Genomic DNA, 17,551 nt, shown 5'->3' with positions numbered 1-17,551 from the left:
GCAGGAAGGCAGCCTTGTGCAAACACAACTGTGTGCCCCGCCTCGTTTTCCACACCTGATGCGGTGCAACTTCTGGTGCCTCCACAAAGCCAAACTGAGCATGACACACAGACTTTTTGAACTGATTCAGGAAACCAGGGTAGACACAGCCGCACAGCTAAAGACACAAAGAGCACTACCCGGCCTGCTTCAGAAGTGGCAAAGGCGAGGAGCAAGTGTGGAACTGAGGGCAGGGTGTCTGCAGGGGGTGACCAGTGCTGTGTCTGTGGCTGTAACAGTTCTAAGAAGATTTAAATGTTTAGTGTATTTTTCAGTTATACAACTGCTTTGTATTTCAGAGCAGAAGTTAGTTTCGGGTTAGGAACTGCCGAGGCCCTTGGGAGCCAGCCCAAGGGAAGGAGAACATCCTCCTCCTTCTCTGCATGGCCCTTATTACTCCTCTTCTAGCTGCTGAGCAAGCCGAAGGTAACAGGTAGGGACCCTGGAAGGGAGTGGACATAGCTCAGCCCCAGTGGGCACCTTGGATTCTCCCCTCCACCCCGTGACTAACTGGACTTTCTACCATCCAGCCCTGCTGTATATGCCGGGTTGATGTCTGGCCAGCCTGAATAAATCTTTCAGTTTTAATGTCTAGAAAAAAACAGTGACTGTTTTGTTAGCCTGACTTTCTGGAAGAATTCTGCTCCACAGGAAATGTCAGGAAAAGAGACCAAGAAAGTGTTGGTATTTAGCTCATAAGAACATACAACCCAGACCCGATCCCAGAGCACCTCCCCCAGCCATGTGTGCTCCCGGCCAGCCGATTCTCGCATCAGTAAGACCATGTCTCTGAGGGTCTGCCTGCACGTGCCTTGACTTTTATCAAGAAGGTGCTAAGTCATAGGGTCTGCGTGTATGACTATTTAAAATAAATGAGGATGCTCAGCTTCTGGTCTTTCTTTTTTCTTTTCTTTCTATTTTTTTTTTTGGTACTGGGAATTGAACTCATGACTTAGTGCTTGCCAGGCAGGCGCTCATGCAGCTGAGCTAAATCCCTTGCCACCTGGTCGGTCTTTTGAGAAAAGTCAGCATCACAAAGAATCAACGCCTAGACTCTGGATGCAGAAGGGCAAGGGGCGATCTGAGAATTTCTTCTCGGTATCTTGGCGATCTGAGAATTTCCTCTCAGTGGGCTTGGACAAGAATCTTATACTCCCCTAGCTTTGATTTCTTAACTGTTAAATGGGAAATAATTCACATGTGGCCTCCAGCAGGCCTGGTACTGTGAGTGTTCCGTCACTGCTCTGAGGGTGACCTTATGAGGTGCCCGCAGGTCCTGATGTCTGGTTTCTAGTGTCTAATCTGGCTTCCCATGCATTCTGGCTGATCACTGTGCCTGGAGCAGTTCTGTACTCCTGGCTGGCTGCTCAGTGTTCAGGAGTTCTGGGTTTTAGTCTGAGCCCTGTTGTGATCTGGCTGTGTGTCCTTGGATGAGTTACCTAATCTCTCTGTGCTTACCTCCTCATGGGGCCTTGATGATGCCAGCCCTGTGGTTCTGAGGCCTGTGGGTGTCCTCTGAAGCTGTGTCCACCAAGGGGACTGTGAGGGAACAGGCTGTGCTCAGAGCTCCTGCATGGCTCTGGCCCAAGGCCAGGTGCATAGGACAAGTGCCAGTCAGTGCCAGCTGGAGCCTTTTATTATTTTTCCCTTTTAAGTAGATTTGGGAAGCCTTCACTTTCTTTGTAGAGCTTTGGACTGCCATGGCAGAGCCTCGGACACAGGAGGGCACGGCTTCTTCCTGCCAGCCGAGCTGTCAGATTCCTGGGGGTGAGCAGGCTGGGCTGGTTCAAGTCAGCAACAGTTTGACAGCCGCATGCTGGAAGCCACAGAGCATGTGCCCTGCATACACCGCACCCCCTCTGCTCTCCGGGGTTCGCTCCCACCTGCCCATCTGTGAGGAGCAGCCTTGCACTGAGTGGTGACCTTGGCTGTAGCCACCCTGGAAGATGTGTCTTGAGAGGAGACAGAGGCACATGAAGGACAGGGCGGCCACCCAGTCCCTTACTGGGGACCACGCCTTGCTAGTGCTAAGCACCTGGGTCCACCTTGGCAGATGGAGTGGAGACCCAAGCGGGACCCTGAGGTTTCAGTTCCCTGGATTGTTCAAAATCATAGGGAGGAATTTTCCATCGTGTGCAATTTTAAATTTTTTCTCTATAGTCAGCTCTGTCTGCAAGCACTGTGGCTTCAATCAATGAAAATAAAGAATTTTGAAAAGAAATTGCATCTGTACTAAACACGTACAAACTTCTCGTTGCCCTCTCATACACAGGCTACCAATTATTTTACAAAGTGCTCATGTTGTTTTAGGTGCTATAAGTAGTATAGAAAGATGATTTAAAGTGTGTAAAGGAAGTGGGACGGTTACACACCAACACTGCCCCATATCACGTGAGGAACTTGGTACCCACAGGGTCCTCCAAGGGTCTGGCGGATGAGTGTGTATGTGAGAGCCTGCTATTTCTGTATCTCTCCTGCTGAGAACTTTTTTGTTTTGTTTTTGCCAGCTTGCAAAAGCTGAAGATTCTGTACTCCAGACAGTGACCCAAAAGGGAGCCTGCTCCTTGGTCCAGGGGTTGCCGTGACTACCACCCTCTAGTAAAAAGTCTGATGCTGATGTTACTAGCTCGGCAGCGCTAGTGACTGCATACGCAGCCCTTCTTCTACTCCACCTCACCACCAGAAAATATCTTCATGTTTTTCTTCCCCAGGGAATGGCAAGAGGCAAAACAGGGCAACAGAGATGACGTCAGGACCATTACAGATTGTTGGTATAACCCAGCTGTCCGAGCCCCTTCTTCCTGCAAACGCAAGTCTGATCTCATGCATCGCTGTACCACAGACCAGCTTTCTGGGCTCTCAATCAAACCAGGAAGGAAGGAAGAATATAACTAAGAATGCTTTCTTACCCTTCTGGCTCAGCATGGTGAGTCAGGATGAATGATGTTCTGTGTGGTCTCTTTGCTGCCCAGGTTCGCTGCCCCCGAGGAGTAAGGTCAGCATGCATGCAGGCGTCCCCTTCCTCCTGGTCACTCAGGGAAAGTCTGACCATTTGCTGCGATGGATAGAAAGTGAAAGGCTTACATAAGGAGCGCTGACTAGAAAAGGTGAGCTGTACCTCGCTTAGAAATCAAAATAGAGCCTCTGTGGAAAACGGGAATTGAGCCAGGATCTGATTAACTAAGGGTTGCGTACCTATCTGTCTGTCCATCTCTCTGTCCATTCATCCACCCACTCACCCACCTACCTAGCCAGCCAAACACCCACCCTGCAAGACTCTAGGGAGGCAGACAGGGTCTCTGTACCAATACAAATAATTGGTAGTCTTGTAAGGGAGACAGAGATGAAACTCAACATGTCCTGAGTGTTTTGAAGGGAAGCCTTTCCCAGAAACCCTCTTTCAAATTCATTGCTCTCCCTCACTCCCATAGTGCATTCTGTGTCCTTGCAGGAGAACCTTACGTATATCTCTTTGGGAAGTCTCTCATCAGACTGCATTTTAACTGTTTTCATTTCTCTCTGCTGTGTTGGATTGTGGCTCCTTGAGGGCAGGGATAAGTCTTGTTCCTCAACTTTTATTTGTAAAGATAGAGAAATATTGTAACAGATACTGCTACTAGAAACTGTTACTTCTGTCCTTTTCAGACTGCTTATATTTTTAATAGCACCTCTTTTAAACTTTTGCAAAAGCATTTTTAATCTATTTGTTTTCTAATGATAAAAATAAAACTCTGTTATGGCTTATGTCTAGAGGCCCCCCCAAAGCCTCATGTGATCATGGGTGGAGCTTTTCAGAGGTGGCTGGATCTAGAGTGTGTGACACTGGGATTTAGGATGGAAGTGCTGTCTGCCCTAAGGGTTGGTAGCTGGGATAAAATAGAAGGGTCAGAAAGAGGATCACTGCTTATTTCTTGTCACTTGGCTATTTGCTTTTGGATTTTATTAATAGCAATGATTTATACTTAGCTCTGTATTTGGTTGATTTATGACCTCAATACCTGTTCTTTTATACTATATTTTTCTCATTCTTAAAAGTCTCATCCTGATCTGTCTCTTGATCACCATTGACGAAGTTGGTTTCTTTCTTTCTTTCTTTTTTTGGTGGTGGTACTGGGGATTGGACCCAAGGCCTTTGTGGTGAGCTACATACCCAACTCCTTTCTTTTTATTCATTTATTTGTTTTTTGAGATAGAGTCTCACTAAGTGGCTAAATTGTCTAGGCTTGGCTCAAACTTGTGATTTTCTTGCCTTTACCTCTTGTGTAGTGTTTTTAAAGGAAGATACGGGAGAAGCACATTTGCCTTATCTAAAACTCCATTTCTGTTTCCTACCATCTAAGAACCATAACTTGACTAAAGAAAATAGTTTGAGTTCAAATTTATTTTCTTCCCATTTCATTACTGCTAAACTTTAAGAATTGAATATATCCCCCTTTGCCTTTTATTAAGCTTCTTTTTCTGTATTTTAATTATAAAATATTGCCAGGATATGTTGAGGGTCACATTCTTTTAATCAATATGACTTGTAAAACATGGATGTTGGTTTGCATATACTACACTTGATAGCCCAGCAAATTTTTCTTCAGTTATTTCTTTGACAGTTATTTCAACTGCAGTTTTGTTTCTCCATGAACAACACCTATATTTTTTTATTGAGAAAAGGTAAAACAAAATTTCATAATAAAATAGGAGAATAACAATAATTAATACATTACATGTTGTTATCTTTAAAGTAGTTGCTCAGGGTACAAGATATGGGCATAAAAATTTCTCCAATATTAGCCCAAAGCTTCTTTTTTAATGAACTAAGAGACACTAACAGTAAAACTGATTTGCATTTTTTCCCTTTTTCCTACTGTCCTTTCCCCTTTCATCCATCCTACTTCCTTTCTCCTTTTGAACAATTGCTTCCAATTTCATATCTTTATTTTCACAATATTTTTTGCACTTTAGAAGTTATTTAGTCTTTCAGTTTTTCATGCCAGGGAGATAACACAGTGTTTACACATGTGATTCTGATTTATTTCACTTATAAGTATGGTCTCAAGTTGCATCCATTTACCTATAAAAGTCTCAAGTTTTTCCTTTATGGCTGAGTAGTACTCCATTGTATAAAAATTCCACATCTTTTTTTTTATCCATTCCTTGACTGATGGGCATTTGAGTTGTTTCCAAGATCTAGCTATTACAAATTGTGCTGCTATAAACATGGATGTGCTGTGATTTGATGTTTTTAATTCTTCTGGGAAAATACTCAGAGGGGGAATAGCTGGGTCAGATGGAACCTCTAAAACCTAGTTTTTTTTTTTTTTTGCGGAATCTCCACATTGATTTCCACAGTGGTTGCACCAGTCTGCATTCGTATCAACAGTGGAGAAGGGTTCCTTTTCCCCCAAGCCCCTCCAGTATTTGTTATTGATAACTCCTATATTTCTTTTTTTTTCGGTACCGGGTATCAAACTCATGACGTTGCAGTTGCCAGGCAGGCACCCCTATATTTCTGAACTTGGTTTTCTCACCTAAGTTATTATCTCTTTTAAAACATTAAGCTATTTGTCTTTTTCCCCTGCATTCTGGAATTCCATCTTGAATTTGCCCTTTATACTACTGGTCTATTTTTCCACAGGAGCGAGTTCTTCTTTTTGCTGTTTTGAATACAGATGTGAAAAATGTCAGCTGTATTGTCAACCCTCTGAAATAATTCCCTGGCTACCCTACCTCTCTCTTTGGCTCAGCTCAGTTTTACTTACTTCACAATGGAGTATCTTGGTTTTTTTTTACTGATGCTAGTGTTTGTGAAAAGAAAATGTCTTTGAACGTCCCTTGAGTCTTCTGAATGAAGTTCTTTTTCCTGATCCTGCAGATTTTTTCAAGGGTTGCTTTTTATTTGGTTGTTTATCTTTAAGTGACAAGATGTATCTAGGTCCAAGGGTGGCGAGGAGCAGTAAGAGACCATATCACTGCCTTTAGAACATTACCTTCCCCTTTGGTGCTGTTTCTGACACCTCCACGTAGCGGGGTGGCTGACTTCCTTTCCACTTCCTCACTCCATGCCTAGGCATCCAGGGGCATCCATATAGGTTGGATCTCTTGAACTGAGGTCTGAGTTTCTTTTACTTCCAATGCAAGAAAAACTATAATCCTCAACTGTCCTACTCTCAGACTCTGTTTTCAGACTCTGTCTCAGACTCTGTTTTCCTCATGGATTTCAAAACTTTATTTATGCCAACTCTATTCCACCTCCCAGCATAACAAGTCTCCCTGGTATGAATGCCCACCATCACTTTCTACACTCTGCCCTGTTCCTTGTTTTAAGATTGGTCTATTTATTTCTTGGTCTATTTCTGGGTCTCTGAGTCAAAGAGTGGAGTGTGAGTATGGAAGAAATAACATTCCCTGCTATCTTCCAGAGAACCCAGTTTCCTCTCTTCTGTGGAAAGGTCACTGACTAGTGCTCTCCAGCCTGTTGTGTCTTCTCTGTCATCATCAGCATGAGTCCCAGATCCTGATCTTGGATTATTATCAGTATCACTTTTTTAGGGTGTGGTATGTGCTCAACATTCCTCGTAAATAATTTTTGGAAAATAGATGATACCGGAGGGATATTTTGTGTTACAATGCCAACTTCATAAATTGCTTTTGAACTTTGATCCCCAGAACCTTCCAGGTATTCAGGGTCCCTTTAGCTGAATGAAAGCTTCTTTGTCTTTTTACTTTCCCCTACACCTGAGTAATCAAAAGGTAGAAAAAGAGTGGGCAAAGGCAAACATTGCTGATTTGGTAACCCCCATTCCTAAGATTACTTGCCAGAGTCCTTAGGGCTTTGGGTAGAAAGTAGGGAGTGTCTTCTTGTGTTTTCCATTCCATGGGCAGGCCAGTACAGGCTGCGGAGATTCAGACATGAGCTGGAGGTCAGGGAGTCTGCAATTTAAACTCTTCGGAACACCTAGTGCATTGTCTGTTGCTCAGAGGCATTGCACAATATTGGTAGTAATAATAGCAGTCAGGAATTTGCTAGACCATCTGGGAGATGTGTGCATTATTATCATTGTCATGTCCAGAATTTTCTCAGTGCTGGTGTCTGAAAGGGGAACTTGTGCTGTGGTTCCCAAAGTCGAACTCTGTACAGCTCAGAGAGGACGGGCCCCCATGACCAGCTTCCCAGCTGTCAGGGGAAGTTCCTTGGAAGCGGTTGTCTGAGGACGATGATAAGGCTCATTTTTTTTTGTAATTTGGATCACTCCTGCATCATATTAACTAATTATTTCATTCCAACATGAAAATTTGAACATGTACTACACAGCTACCATATTTCATACCAGTGGAGAATCATACAAAGATCTCATTTTGACCAGGCTATATACTTACCTCTATTTTTCCTAAAACCACCCCACCAAACCCCACCCCCAGTTAGAGCAGATAGTGAGTTAGACAGCAATGAGGAGAAAGTGCAGGGGAGAATAAAAAGAGGTTTTCTCAGAAGGCATTATTAAAATGTGGATTAGTCCTGCAAAAATGTCCCAGGCCATGACTAGTTGGTCAGATAAACCGGCTGGGGTTTAGGGAAGGGGCTCTTTGGACAGGGAAACAGCAGCAGAAAAACTGGGTTGATGGTGTTATTTTGTAAGAGACTAAATTACCTATTTTACAGATGCATGCAGTTGCCTGAGGACCCTTCAAACACATCTGTGTCCTCCCAGTGCAACATGTAGGGTGCCTAGGTGATGGCTGACCTGGGCTGGACAGTCCTTTTCCACTTGGCATTCACTTGCAAACTGTGTGTTGTCTCAAGGTTCCGTTCCCATTCATTACTCCCCCGCTTTTTTTTTTTTTAAATTTTTTCTATTTTTACCGGTATCGGGGATCAAACTCAAGACCACAGGCTTGCGAGGCAGGTGCTTATGCCGCTGAGCTAAATCCCCAGCCCCAATTCCTCCCCTTTCTCCACATCTCACTTTCTCCTTTTGCTCAATGATGTTATTTCTGTTTGCAAAACCACTCTTCTCCATCTTTTCTTTTCAATCGTCACTCCTTGTGATGTGGGAATTCTTCTGTACTCACCTGGTTTGACTGACAGATTCTGCTGCACCCCTTCTTTTCTGGGGTTCCTCTAGCCTGTTCTGAATGGAGGTAGCCTTGGGGAAGATGCTGCTTCCCAGTTAGTTTCTAGGTGGACATTGCCTCTGGCTAAGGCGATCCAGCTCTAAAGAGGACTCGGGGACTGACCTGGAGAAAAAATTCTTGGGTGGAAAGCATAGAGAGCGTCTCATGTACAAGGGAGTAGCGTTTTCTTCAGTAAATTTGCTTTGTTGTTGTTATTGTTAGAAAAGGCACAAAAAGGGTTTGCTAGGCAGAAGTTTTACAAGTATGCACTCAAGGAAATAGAATGTAGGCCTCAGAGAGACAGAGCTAGGGAGAGAGAGATACCTTACGGTTTAGGAGGGCTGATATTTATGTACAAATATTTATGTATTTTTGGAGATAGAAATCAATAGAATTTGTAAATCTATAGGAAATCCTTGGGTCTCAGTGATATGGGGAAATGAAACCCCCGACTCACTATCTGTCCAATACGAGTTCGTGTTCTCTAAAATAAAAAAATGAACTTTAGGAACAACGAAGGTTAAAAGTGGAATATATTTATTGAGAGAAAGAAAGCTTCTGAGAGACAGAAAGGGTCCCGAGTGGGATGCCAAAGACTCTGTCTTTTTTAGGGACCTTTATAGAGTAAAATCATGAGGTTAGATGGGTCAAAGGTGGGGAAACCTGAGAACTCGCAGTGTGGGCATAAGGCGGGACAGTACTGTGGTTAACCAATAAGATTAATTGCTCAGGTGAAATTGAGTAAGTCAGGAACAAATAAGGAAGCAAGTCATGTAGGTAGGGAGCATGCTTACAGAACACTGATTATAATATTTCTAACTCAGTTTCCTTTAACACTTTAGATACATCAGGGTAGGGGTAACTATTGATCTCTAAGTAGCCTCAGTCTGAAGCAGTTTGGAAAACAGACTGTCAGCTCTTCTACACCTCTTAAGAATAAGGGGTTAAATCCTTGGGGGGTGGATGAGTTAGGGTAGAAGGAATGAAGATAGGTAGAAAGGAGACAAGGAAAATCATAGTGTTGCAGGCAGCCGAGTTAGTTAGAAATACTATGAGCAGTCAGACAGGGATGAGCCCTCAAAGGAGCCAGTGCAGAAGACCAGATAGACACCTTGCAACCTCGGGGGAGACACAGCTGCTGTGGGTCAGGCCTCAAGACAAGAAATCAAACATAGACCCGCATCCTAAGGATTGACAGTCTGAATAGCTCTGTATCAGCCTGAGGAAGCTGAGAGTCACCATCCCAACCCCCTACAGGAAGGGTCCCTGCTCTTTAATGTGACTTGCTCCTCTGTTTGTTCCTGATTTAATCAATTTTACCTGAGCAGGGAATCTTACTGGCTGACCACAGTTCTGTCCCACCTCATGCCCACCTTGTGAGTTCCCGTCTGTACTCCCCGACTCTGCCACCCTCGCCTTGGACCCATCTAACCTTGTGGTTTTACTCTATAAAAGTTCCTACAAAAGACAGTCTTTGGCATCCTACTTGGGTCCCCTTCTGTCTCTCTGTGAGACAGAAACTTTCAATAAATATGTTCTATTCTTCACTTCTGTTGTCCCTAAAATTCATGCTTTGATTTTAGAGGACAGGAACTCGTACCGGACATGGAGTAGGTTGGGAGTTTCATTCTCTTAGATCAAAGGGAGACAAAGGCAAGTGGATTTTGTTGTCTGATGAACTATTTCCTCTTGATAGCTTGAAAAAGACTATTGACACTTAAGCTCTGTTTTACAACCGTATTAAACAAGCAAGAACCCATATTAAAAGTAGAATATTGATGAGAAGTGATACCAAAAATGGTAGAAGTCAGTCACATTAGGTATAAACCTTTTATTTTTAATATTGACCTCTATTTTGGATATTTATCTAACTATAACAGAGTTTGAAAGCAAACAGATGTCTCCCTGTTTTACTAATAATAAATTTAACCTATTTTAATTATAACAAAGGTGACTTAGTACACTAAATAAAGATATTTATGTTTTTATGACCACTGCATCATTAAATTTCTTTTTCACTTGAGGGCTTAGAACCTACTTCTGACCACATCTTGTAGCGCTGAAGAGCTTTAGCAGTGACCGGTTCTGGCTGACACAGACGTATGAGGCCTGGAGAAGAGAACCAAAAGCTAGTCCACGCCACAGGGATAACAGTGGTTAGTAGCTGCAACAGTCACATTCTCATCGTTTATTCTATAGTCACATGCATGCAAGAAACTAAATCTTCATGTGAAGGATACTTGGAAGTATATTAAAACAGCATGATGAGAGTATCCTGAGAGACCAAAGGACACATTTTGGAAGGGCTAGTGGGACGAGAAGTCAGGAAGTCAATTTGCTTTTTAAACAGTGCATCAGTAGTCCATAACAGCATTTAAAAATCTGTGCAAGGGCCCAAATGATCCATTTTCTGTTGTTCGGAAGGCAGGAGAGCAGTCTTTGAGCAGGTGAGGCTCAGCCACACACTGCTGTCTGTCCATCAGGCGCCTGTTTATATTCTCTGGGTTGGGACTTCATGGCTATTCTGTGTAGCAGGGCTCTGGAGGGTGGATTTTTAGTAAAAGTAGTTTCTAGATATCATTCAGGACAGAGTTACATCAAATATTTTCTCATTATCTGAAATTCAAGTTTGAATTTGTCTTTTATAGTTTTATTTTCTTAGTCTCTCAGCTCTACTGTAGATGAGACCAGGTGACGTGTTCAGAGTGCTTGATGTAGGTTAGCTTCGTGGCCAGGTCTTTACCTACTAGTATCACTCAAATCGTCAACAGAAGAAACAAGGAAGTGAAGGAAGAAAGAAAAGTGGAAAAGAAGAAAGATGAAAAGAAAAAAGAAGGAGGGAAATTGTTTAGAATGGATAAACATGCTCTGGCCTTGTGCCTTCTGCCATTTCATGAGAGATTTTCGCTATTTTTAGGAGTCACCTGGCAGATGTAAGCCCAGTGGAGGACATGGAGATGACTTGATCCATCAGCTGAGTCATGACTGGAATTACAGCCTTTCTGAATAATACAAGGCATAGTGCAGAGCCCAGAGACCCGGGCACAGAGTGCCTGCCCTGGTCTCAGTCCCAACTCAGTACGTTAACCAGGACGCTTACATTTATTCTTTTATGAGTTTTAGTTTCTTTGTTGACAATGGGAATCTGACCTCCAGTCTTCATGAGGCCACATCATGCACTATGGTGCAGCATTTGATAGCAGACAGTCCTGGGTTCAAATCCTAGTTCTACCAGTTACCAGCTGTACAACCTGGGGCAAGATGTCTCAGCCCACTGTGCCTTTGTTTCCTCATCTATAGACTGGATATGATGATACAGCACAGAACAAAGGCTCTGTGGTTTCCAGGCAAGGCTTGCTAATTAGTTCTTTCATCCAAACAAGTGCTTATTGACAACCTAGTCAACCCCTCCTGAAAACAGTGCCATGCAGGGCCTGGGAATGAATGCCCAGCTCTGTTCTAGGAGAGACCTGGGATACTGAAGGAGCAGAAAACCTGACCTGTGCCCTGTATACATAGCATTAGCCCTATAGGAGGGGATTAGTACCAGGTTAAAAAAACAAGACAATAAACTCAAGAGCATGATGAATCAACATAAATTCAGGCAGGCTGTGAAAAGGCACAAGTTGCAGTATCATGATGTAGGCTTTTATACCATTGCAGTGTATGGGATGTTCAGAGACACGGAGGTGAAGCAGAGTGCGCAGAGGGAGGAGGGGCTCATCACTAGAGGCTTCTGGGAGGGGCTTCTTGAAGCAGTGATAGATTTGGATCACGAGTTGGGACCTATGGTGGGACACATCCAAAGTGCAGAGGACGTGGAAGATGCTGACATCACCAGCAGACCTCACGTGCCAACCCTCCTGCTGGCCCTGGGCTACAGGTTCTGTGGACATTCGGAGACTGAGTACTACCACAGCAATAAAGAAGGCTAAATTTGTGTCATTTGAATGAGTGAATCCTGAGACTGTAATATTAAGTAAAATAAATCAGAGATAGAAGGTTAAATATTGTGTGATTTCTCTTAGTCGAGAAGCCCAAAATATAAAGTTTAAATCCAGAATAAAAGATAGATGGCAGGAAGCAAAGAGGTGGACTCTGTGGAGATGGGAAGGCGTTCCAGGGAGGAGAGAAGGGGGAGGGTGGTGTAAGAGGGAGTAAAGACGATCAAGATGTGATGTGTGTGTACCGGCTCCCCAAGATGAGTGCAAGTGCTATGCACTGCAAACACATGATAAAAATAAAAAACAAAGAGGCTCCTAAGTCTCCATGTCTGTTCTTCGCATGGGCTTTGAAACCTGTTTGGAGAGTGTCATGCCTCCCCCATTCCCTGTCTGACAGTATCCCTGTTAGTGTACTGTGACTTCCTGTGAAATCAGACACCTGGGCAGTTATCTCTGCTTCTAACTGGGGTGACCTAATGGCTACAGAGACTTAGCGCCCCTGCCTGGACTCTCCAGCCAAGCAAAAGAAGCAATAGTCAGGCATTCAGATGGTAGAGGCCCTGGAGCCTTTTAAGACCCATTGTGCTTATTAGCTAGATAAATCTCTTCTTGTCCTCTTCCCTAACATTTGACAATGTGATTTTCATGAATCATGTCTCTGTGTGTCTTGTTTTGGAAAACATGAGTAACTACTCTAAACGTAACATTGAGTCTCCCTGGTCTTCGGGTAACTGAGATTTATTATGCTCCTGTTGGCTAATTGATTAATTATTGTTCATGTTGGCTGAGTCATTTGTAAACAAGTCTATAGTGAGCACCTGTTGTGTCTCGGTCTGGTTCTAGGGACCAGGGACTCAGTGTGGGTGGGAGACAATACATGAGCAAAACAAATAATGGAGATGACACAATTCAAGATAAGGGCTGAAAGGTGGTCTGTGATAGAAGATGGGGTGGGAAGGACACAATTTCAATCTAGTCAGGAGGTCAGAGATGTAAAGAATTGTTGTGTGCATTGGAGTTGGAAGACTAAATGAGACATAATTATTGGCTTCACAAAACTCCAGATTCTCTTGGGAATATGGAGAAGGAGAATGGTGGAGGATAATATAGTAAATGCTAGGATGGAATTATGTAATAGGAAGCACACGAGGTACTGATCATTGCAGGAGAGGAGTAGGCAGTGCTTGCCTTCTGACATTGTGATGCTTGAGTTACCACTGGTAAGAAGTGTTGAGGTCAGGGGATAAAGCTGGCCAGAGAAAGGCAGAAAGGACATGGTATTAGGCATTTATGTGGTTGACTGCATTTCATTAAATAACTATTCCATAAGATTGTTATTGCAGGTGCTGGGGTTACAGTGGTGAGCAACAAAGAAATAAGTTTGTGTCTCCTAGAATTTACATTCCAATGGTGGGATGGGGTGGGGACACAATGAATAAGTAAACAAGATAATTTCAGATGATGACAATAACTGTTAAGACTAATATGGAGCAATGGTGAAGAAAGAGTTTGTGTGTTGTCTTAATTACTTGTTCACTGGTGGGGCAAAATGCCTGGCACCACAACTTAAAGGAAGAGAGGTTATATTGACTGGGTTTCACAAGATTTAGTCCATAACTGGAAGTGAAAGTAGGACAGCTGAGAAGCTTGATAGAAGAAAAGGTGATCAACTATGGAAGCCAGGAAGCGGAGAGAAAGGGGATCCAGGGATAAGAATATAACTTTCTGGGTCATTCTCTCAGTGACCTACCTCAAACCAGGCATTTCCTAACATCATTTTCAGTTATTGAGCTCATCAATGGGTGAATCTGCCTGTGAATATGGTAATCCTAAACCTAATCACCTATTTTAGATTAAACCATAATGTTTGCCCCTGGACCAAAAGACCCATGTCCATTGCATTATGTAAAATGCATTTAGTTCATCTCTAAGAGCTACTAAAGTCTTCACAATTCCAGCATTGCTGAAAAATCCAACTCTAAAACTCTTCTGAGCTATGAGGCCCTGTAAAAATAAAAAGGAAAGTTAAACTGTAACATATAATGATATAGTCTATCTTATCCCCAAAGAGAGAAATAGGAGTATAGAAAGGAATGGGAGGAAAGCAAGACTGAAACCCAATAGGGAAAACATTAAATTTTGTAGTTCCTTGTCCAGTACCTGGCAGTTGTGGTGGCTTATGAATTCCAAGGCTTTGGACTGCCCTTCCCCTACAGTTTTGTTGGTTCTAGCCCTCTTGGCCTCCCTCTTTGGGTGCTTTTGTTCCCTGCCTGTGGTTTTCCTTTGCACATGTTCCACATTCTTGGCATCTTCAACTTCCTAGGTCTCCACTTCACTCTTGCAGCTTCACAGACTGCCTTCTCACTGGCACACTGTTGCCCCCCATGCCTTTCTCTGAAATCTGGGTGGAAGTCTTTCTGATCACACAACTCTTATATTCTGCATGTTTGTGAAATCAACACTCTGTGGATGATTCTAAAGTCTGCTGCTAGTTTAAGCAGTAGCCAGGCTTCTTTAGATCATGGCTGCAGAGCCCTCTGAGTGCTTGAGTAGCTGAACAATGTGAAATGAATTCTGGGTACTAATTCCCTAACCGGCCTTTTTCAAACAGGGGGCCCAGGGTCTTAATACCCTTAAGCCTATGAAGAATGGGATCTTGCTGGTTCCTGAGCTGACTTCAAGCTACCTTTCATATCATTTTGGTACAAAGTACCTGGCTTCTTCTTTAATGCCAATCTTTTCAGCAACAATGTTCTCCATGGCCCCAACTTTGCAAATGTTTCCTTTGTTGGAAGGAAATATTTCACATACTGTGGTTCTAATATTTGCTCTTGAGTCTCACTGTAAATCTGGCTAAAAGCAGCCAGAATTATTCATGCTACAGTCTGAATGTTGGGCTGCCTTGAAATTTGTTCCTCCATTTTAATTAGTCCACCATCTTTAATCTCAGTCTCTTGTAAAATCCCCGCATGTGGACAAAATGTAGGCAAATTTTCTGCTGGATCATAAACATATAGTCTCTAGTCCAATTGCTAATGGAATCCTTGTTTCCAGCTGAAACCTCCTAAGTCTGGTTTTTACTATCTGCCTTCATGTCAGCATTCTGATCTGAGCTTTGACCAATATCACACATCAATCACTGCTCACAACATTCTAGGACTTCTCTAGCCTGATTCTCCAAACTTTTTCAAATTTCTCCCACAAGTGAGTTCCAAAGACTTTTAAACCACATGATCAGGTTTAGTCATAGCAATGACCCCACTCCTCTGGTACCAAAATTTGTCTTAGTTACTTTCTGATTACTGTGACAAAATATGTAATACCTGCAATTTAAAGACAGAGAGGTTTATTTTGGCTTATAGTTTAGAAGTTTCAGTCTATGGTCAACAGGTGCTGAAGCAGAAACAGGATGGCATACAGACATGGTAGAGGAAAAGGTGCTTGATTCATAGTTGCCAGGAAACAGAGAGAGAAGAGATGAGCCAGGGGTAAGAAAATAGCCTTCCAGACCACACACTCAGTGACTTACTTCCAACAAGGCCTCACCTCCTACCAGGACATTCAGCTACTGAACTTATTAATGGATGAGTCTATTAATGAGTATAGTGGCCCTTAATCTAACCACCTTCCAAACACATGAGAATTTTGGGGAACATTTCAGACAGAAATCATAATAGCTGTGTTCTGAGGGCAGTGATGGGGATAGTGCTTGACAAGGTGGCCAGTGTGAGCCCTGGAGGAGGTAATACATTCTTGAAATTGGGTTACAGGCTGCCTGGGAGGAGGACAGTTCTAGGCAGAAGGAATTACAAGTGCAGGAGTTGTGAGCTGGGAATAAGTGCGCCAAATTTGAGCAATAGGAAACATCCTAGGGTAACCACCCTAGGATGCTATCTAGTGAGTAAAGGGTTAAGAGACCATTCCAGAAAGAATCAGAGGCCAAACACCTGGGGAAGCAGGGAACCCAGGTATGAAGCCACTGTGTATTCAGGCTAGAAAGGATAGGGGTGATCTCTATGAATATTGAAATAATTACTGTGCATGTTGTGAAATACAGAAACTTGAAGATATTTGGAGAAATAGAACTTACAACACTTCTGATACTTGGTCACTGAAGATTAAGGAATGGGAGGAGTCAAAGATGACTCCTATGCATTTGGTTTGAGCACTTGGGAATGTGGGAGTGGGTACTGAGATAGGGAAGACAGGGAAAGAAACTGGCTTTGTGTGTGTGAGGGAAACCAACATTTCTGCTTATTTGGTGTCCCAGAGAAGAGGAAGTAGCTCTCATTGTGGCTTCAAAGCTGAGAGTGCAAACCTTTCCATGGAAGAGAGGCGTCTGGGCACAGCGCAGAAGAGAGCTGCGGTTAGGAAAGGCAGTGCAGGCCATGGGATGGAAAACAGCATGAAAGAAGGATACCAGAGTGAGAAGATCAGTCTGGTCTGGCAGGTCAGGCTCAAGGAGGGAGGTGAGGACCTGAATCTATCTGGTACTGCACCTTGAATTTGCCTGTTTGTGCAGTGGACTTACAATCCCATTTTAGGGTTGATGCCCTTCAGCGTAGGGGCTGGGTGGCTTGGTTAGGAACTAACAGAGCCTATTGTATGTATTTGGTTGGATGTGACTATAGCCATCTTGAGTTGTAACTACCATAAACTGTGGCTCGGTAACCCTAGCTGCTTCTTCTGTATAGTTTCCCTGCAAACTATAAATAAATAAAACTATGGGCATTACATATGGAGCTTTACATGCAGGTTCTGTCCCCAGGGATACACTTGATTTTATCTTAAGATAGACCAGGTACAGTCTATCGAGGGTGAAGTCACATTTTTTCTAACCTACCTCACAGGAATCTGAGTGGTCTTGCTACTGCTGGGACCAGTGCTCCTGTCAGCCCTCCCACTGCACTGTACTGTGTGACTCTGAGTCCTACCTGTGTTTGTTTTAAATCACAGGGCCTTGGTTCATGTAGTAGGACTAGATTGTTCCAGCTGATGGAAAGGGTTCTTGGTGTGGGCTCATCTCTGTGCGAAGAGCTTCATTCAACCCATGTGATGATTCTACAAGGTAGGCACAGCTCCTTTACTTATGCAGGTGTAATTATTCTATTGTTTTGGCTGAGCTCAAAATGACATTTAATAAATGGCTTCCAAAGGCATCTGTTGGTGGCTGAGAGAGTTGGCCTGTTTGCTCTTGAGGTAGTTTTGATCTCATCCAAGAAGTCTCTTTTGCTTTGCACCCTTGAGTAGGGAAGCTTCCAGAATGATGTCAGCTCCATGTTGTGGATGAGGAAATCGAGTCTCAGAAGGGCAACGTGGTTTCCTGAGGAGACACAGCCTGTGGACAGGGCAGTCAGGAGTCTCCTGCTTGTCTTTTGCTCTCCTCAGATCCTACTCTTACTCACCAGAAGAGAGCCTAAGTGTGGCTGGGTTGGGGCAGTGACAGTGTAGGGCAGGTCTGTGAA

The 17,551-nt window shown here is 43.4% G+C and overlaps 1 long non-coding RNA gene across 1 annotated transcript in view; it reads left to right on the top strand.

Moving 5' to 3' along the window:
* Nucleotides 1–2,468: 2,468 nt before the first annotated feature.
* LOC106027135 (uncharacterized) overlaps nt 2,469–17,551 on the top strand; it is a 30,481-nt gene continuing 15,398 nt past the window's right edge. Inside the window, exon 1 of the long non-coding RNA XR_001200712.3 lies at nt 2,469–2,965. This is a non-coding gene — a long non-coding RNA (uncharacterized LOC106027135). The remainder of the gene's footprint in view (nt 2,966–17,551) is intronic.

This window comes from Cavia porcellus, unplaced genomic scaffold, assembly GCF_034190915.1.
Source record: "Cavia porcellus strain 051 isolate PalLab524CR breed Dunkin Hartley unplaced genomic scaffold, mCavPor4.1 scaffold_19, whole genome shotgun sequence".
In the NCBI taxonomy this organism is placed as follows: Eukaryota; Metazoa; Chordata; class Mammalia; order Rodentia; family Caviidae; genus Cavia; species Cavia porcellus.
The sequence above is the reverse complement of the archived record's forward strand: the minus strand, read 5'-3'. Positions and strand labels throughout refer to the sequence as shown.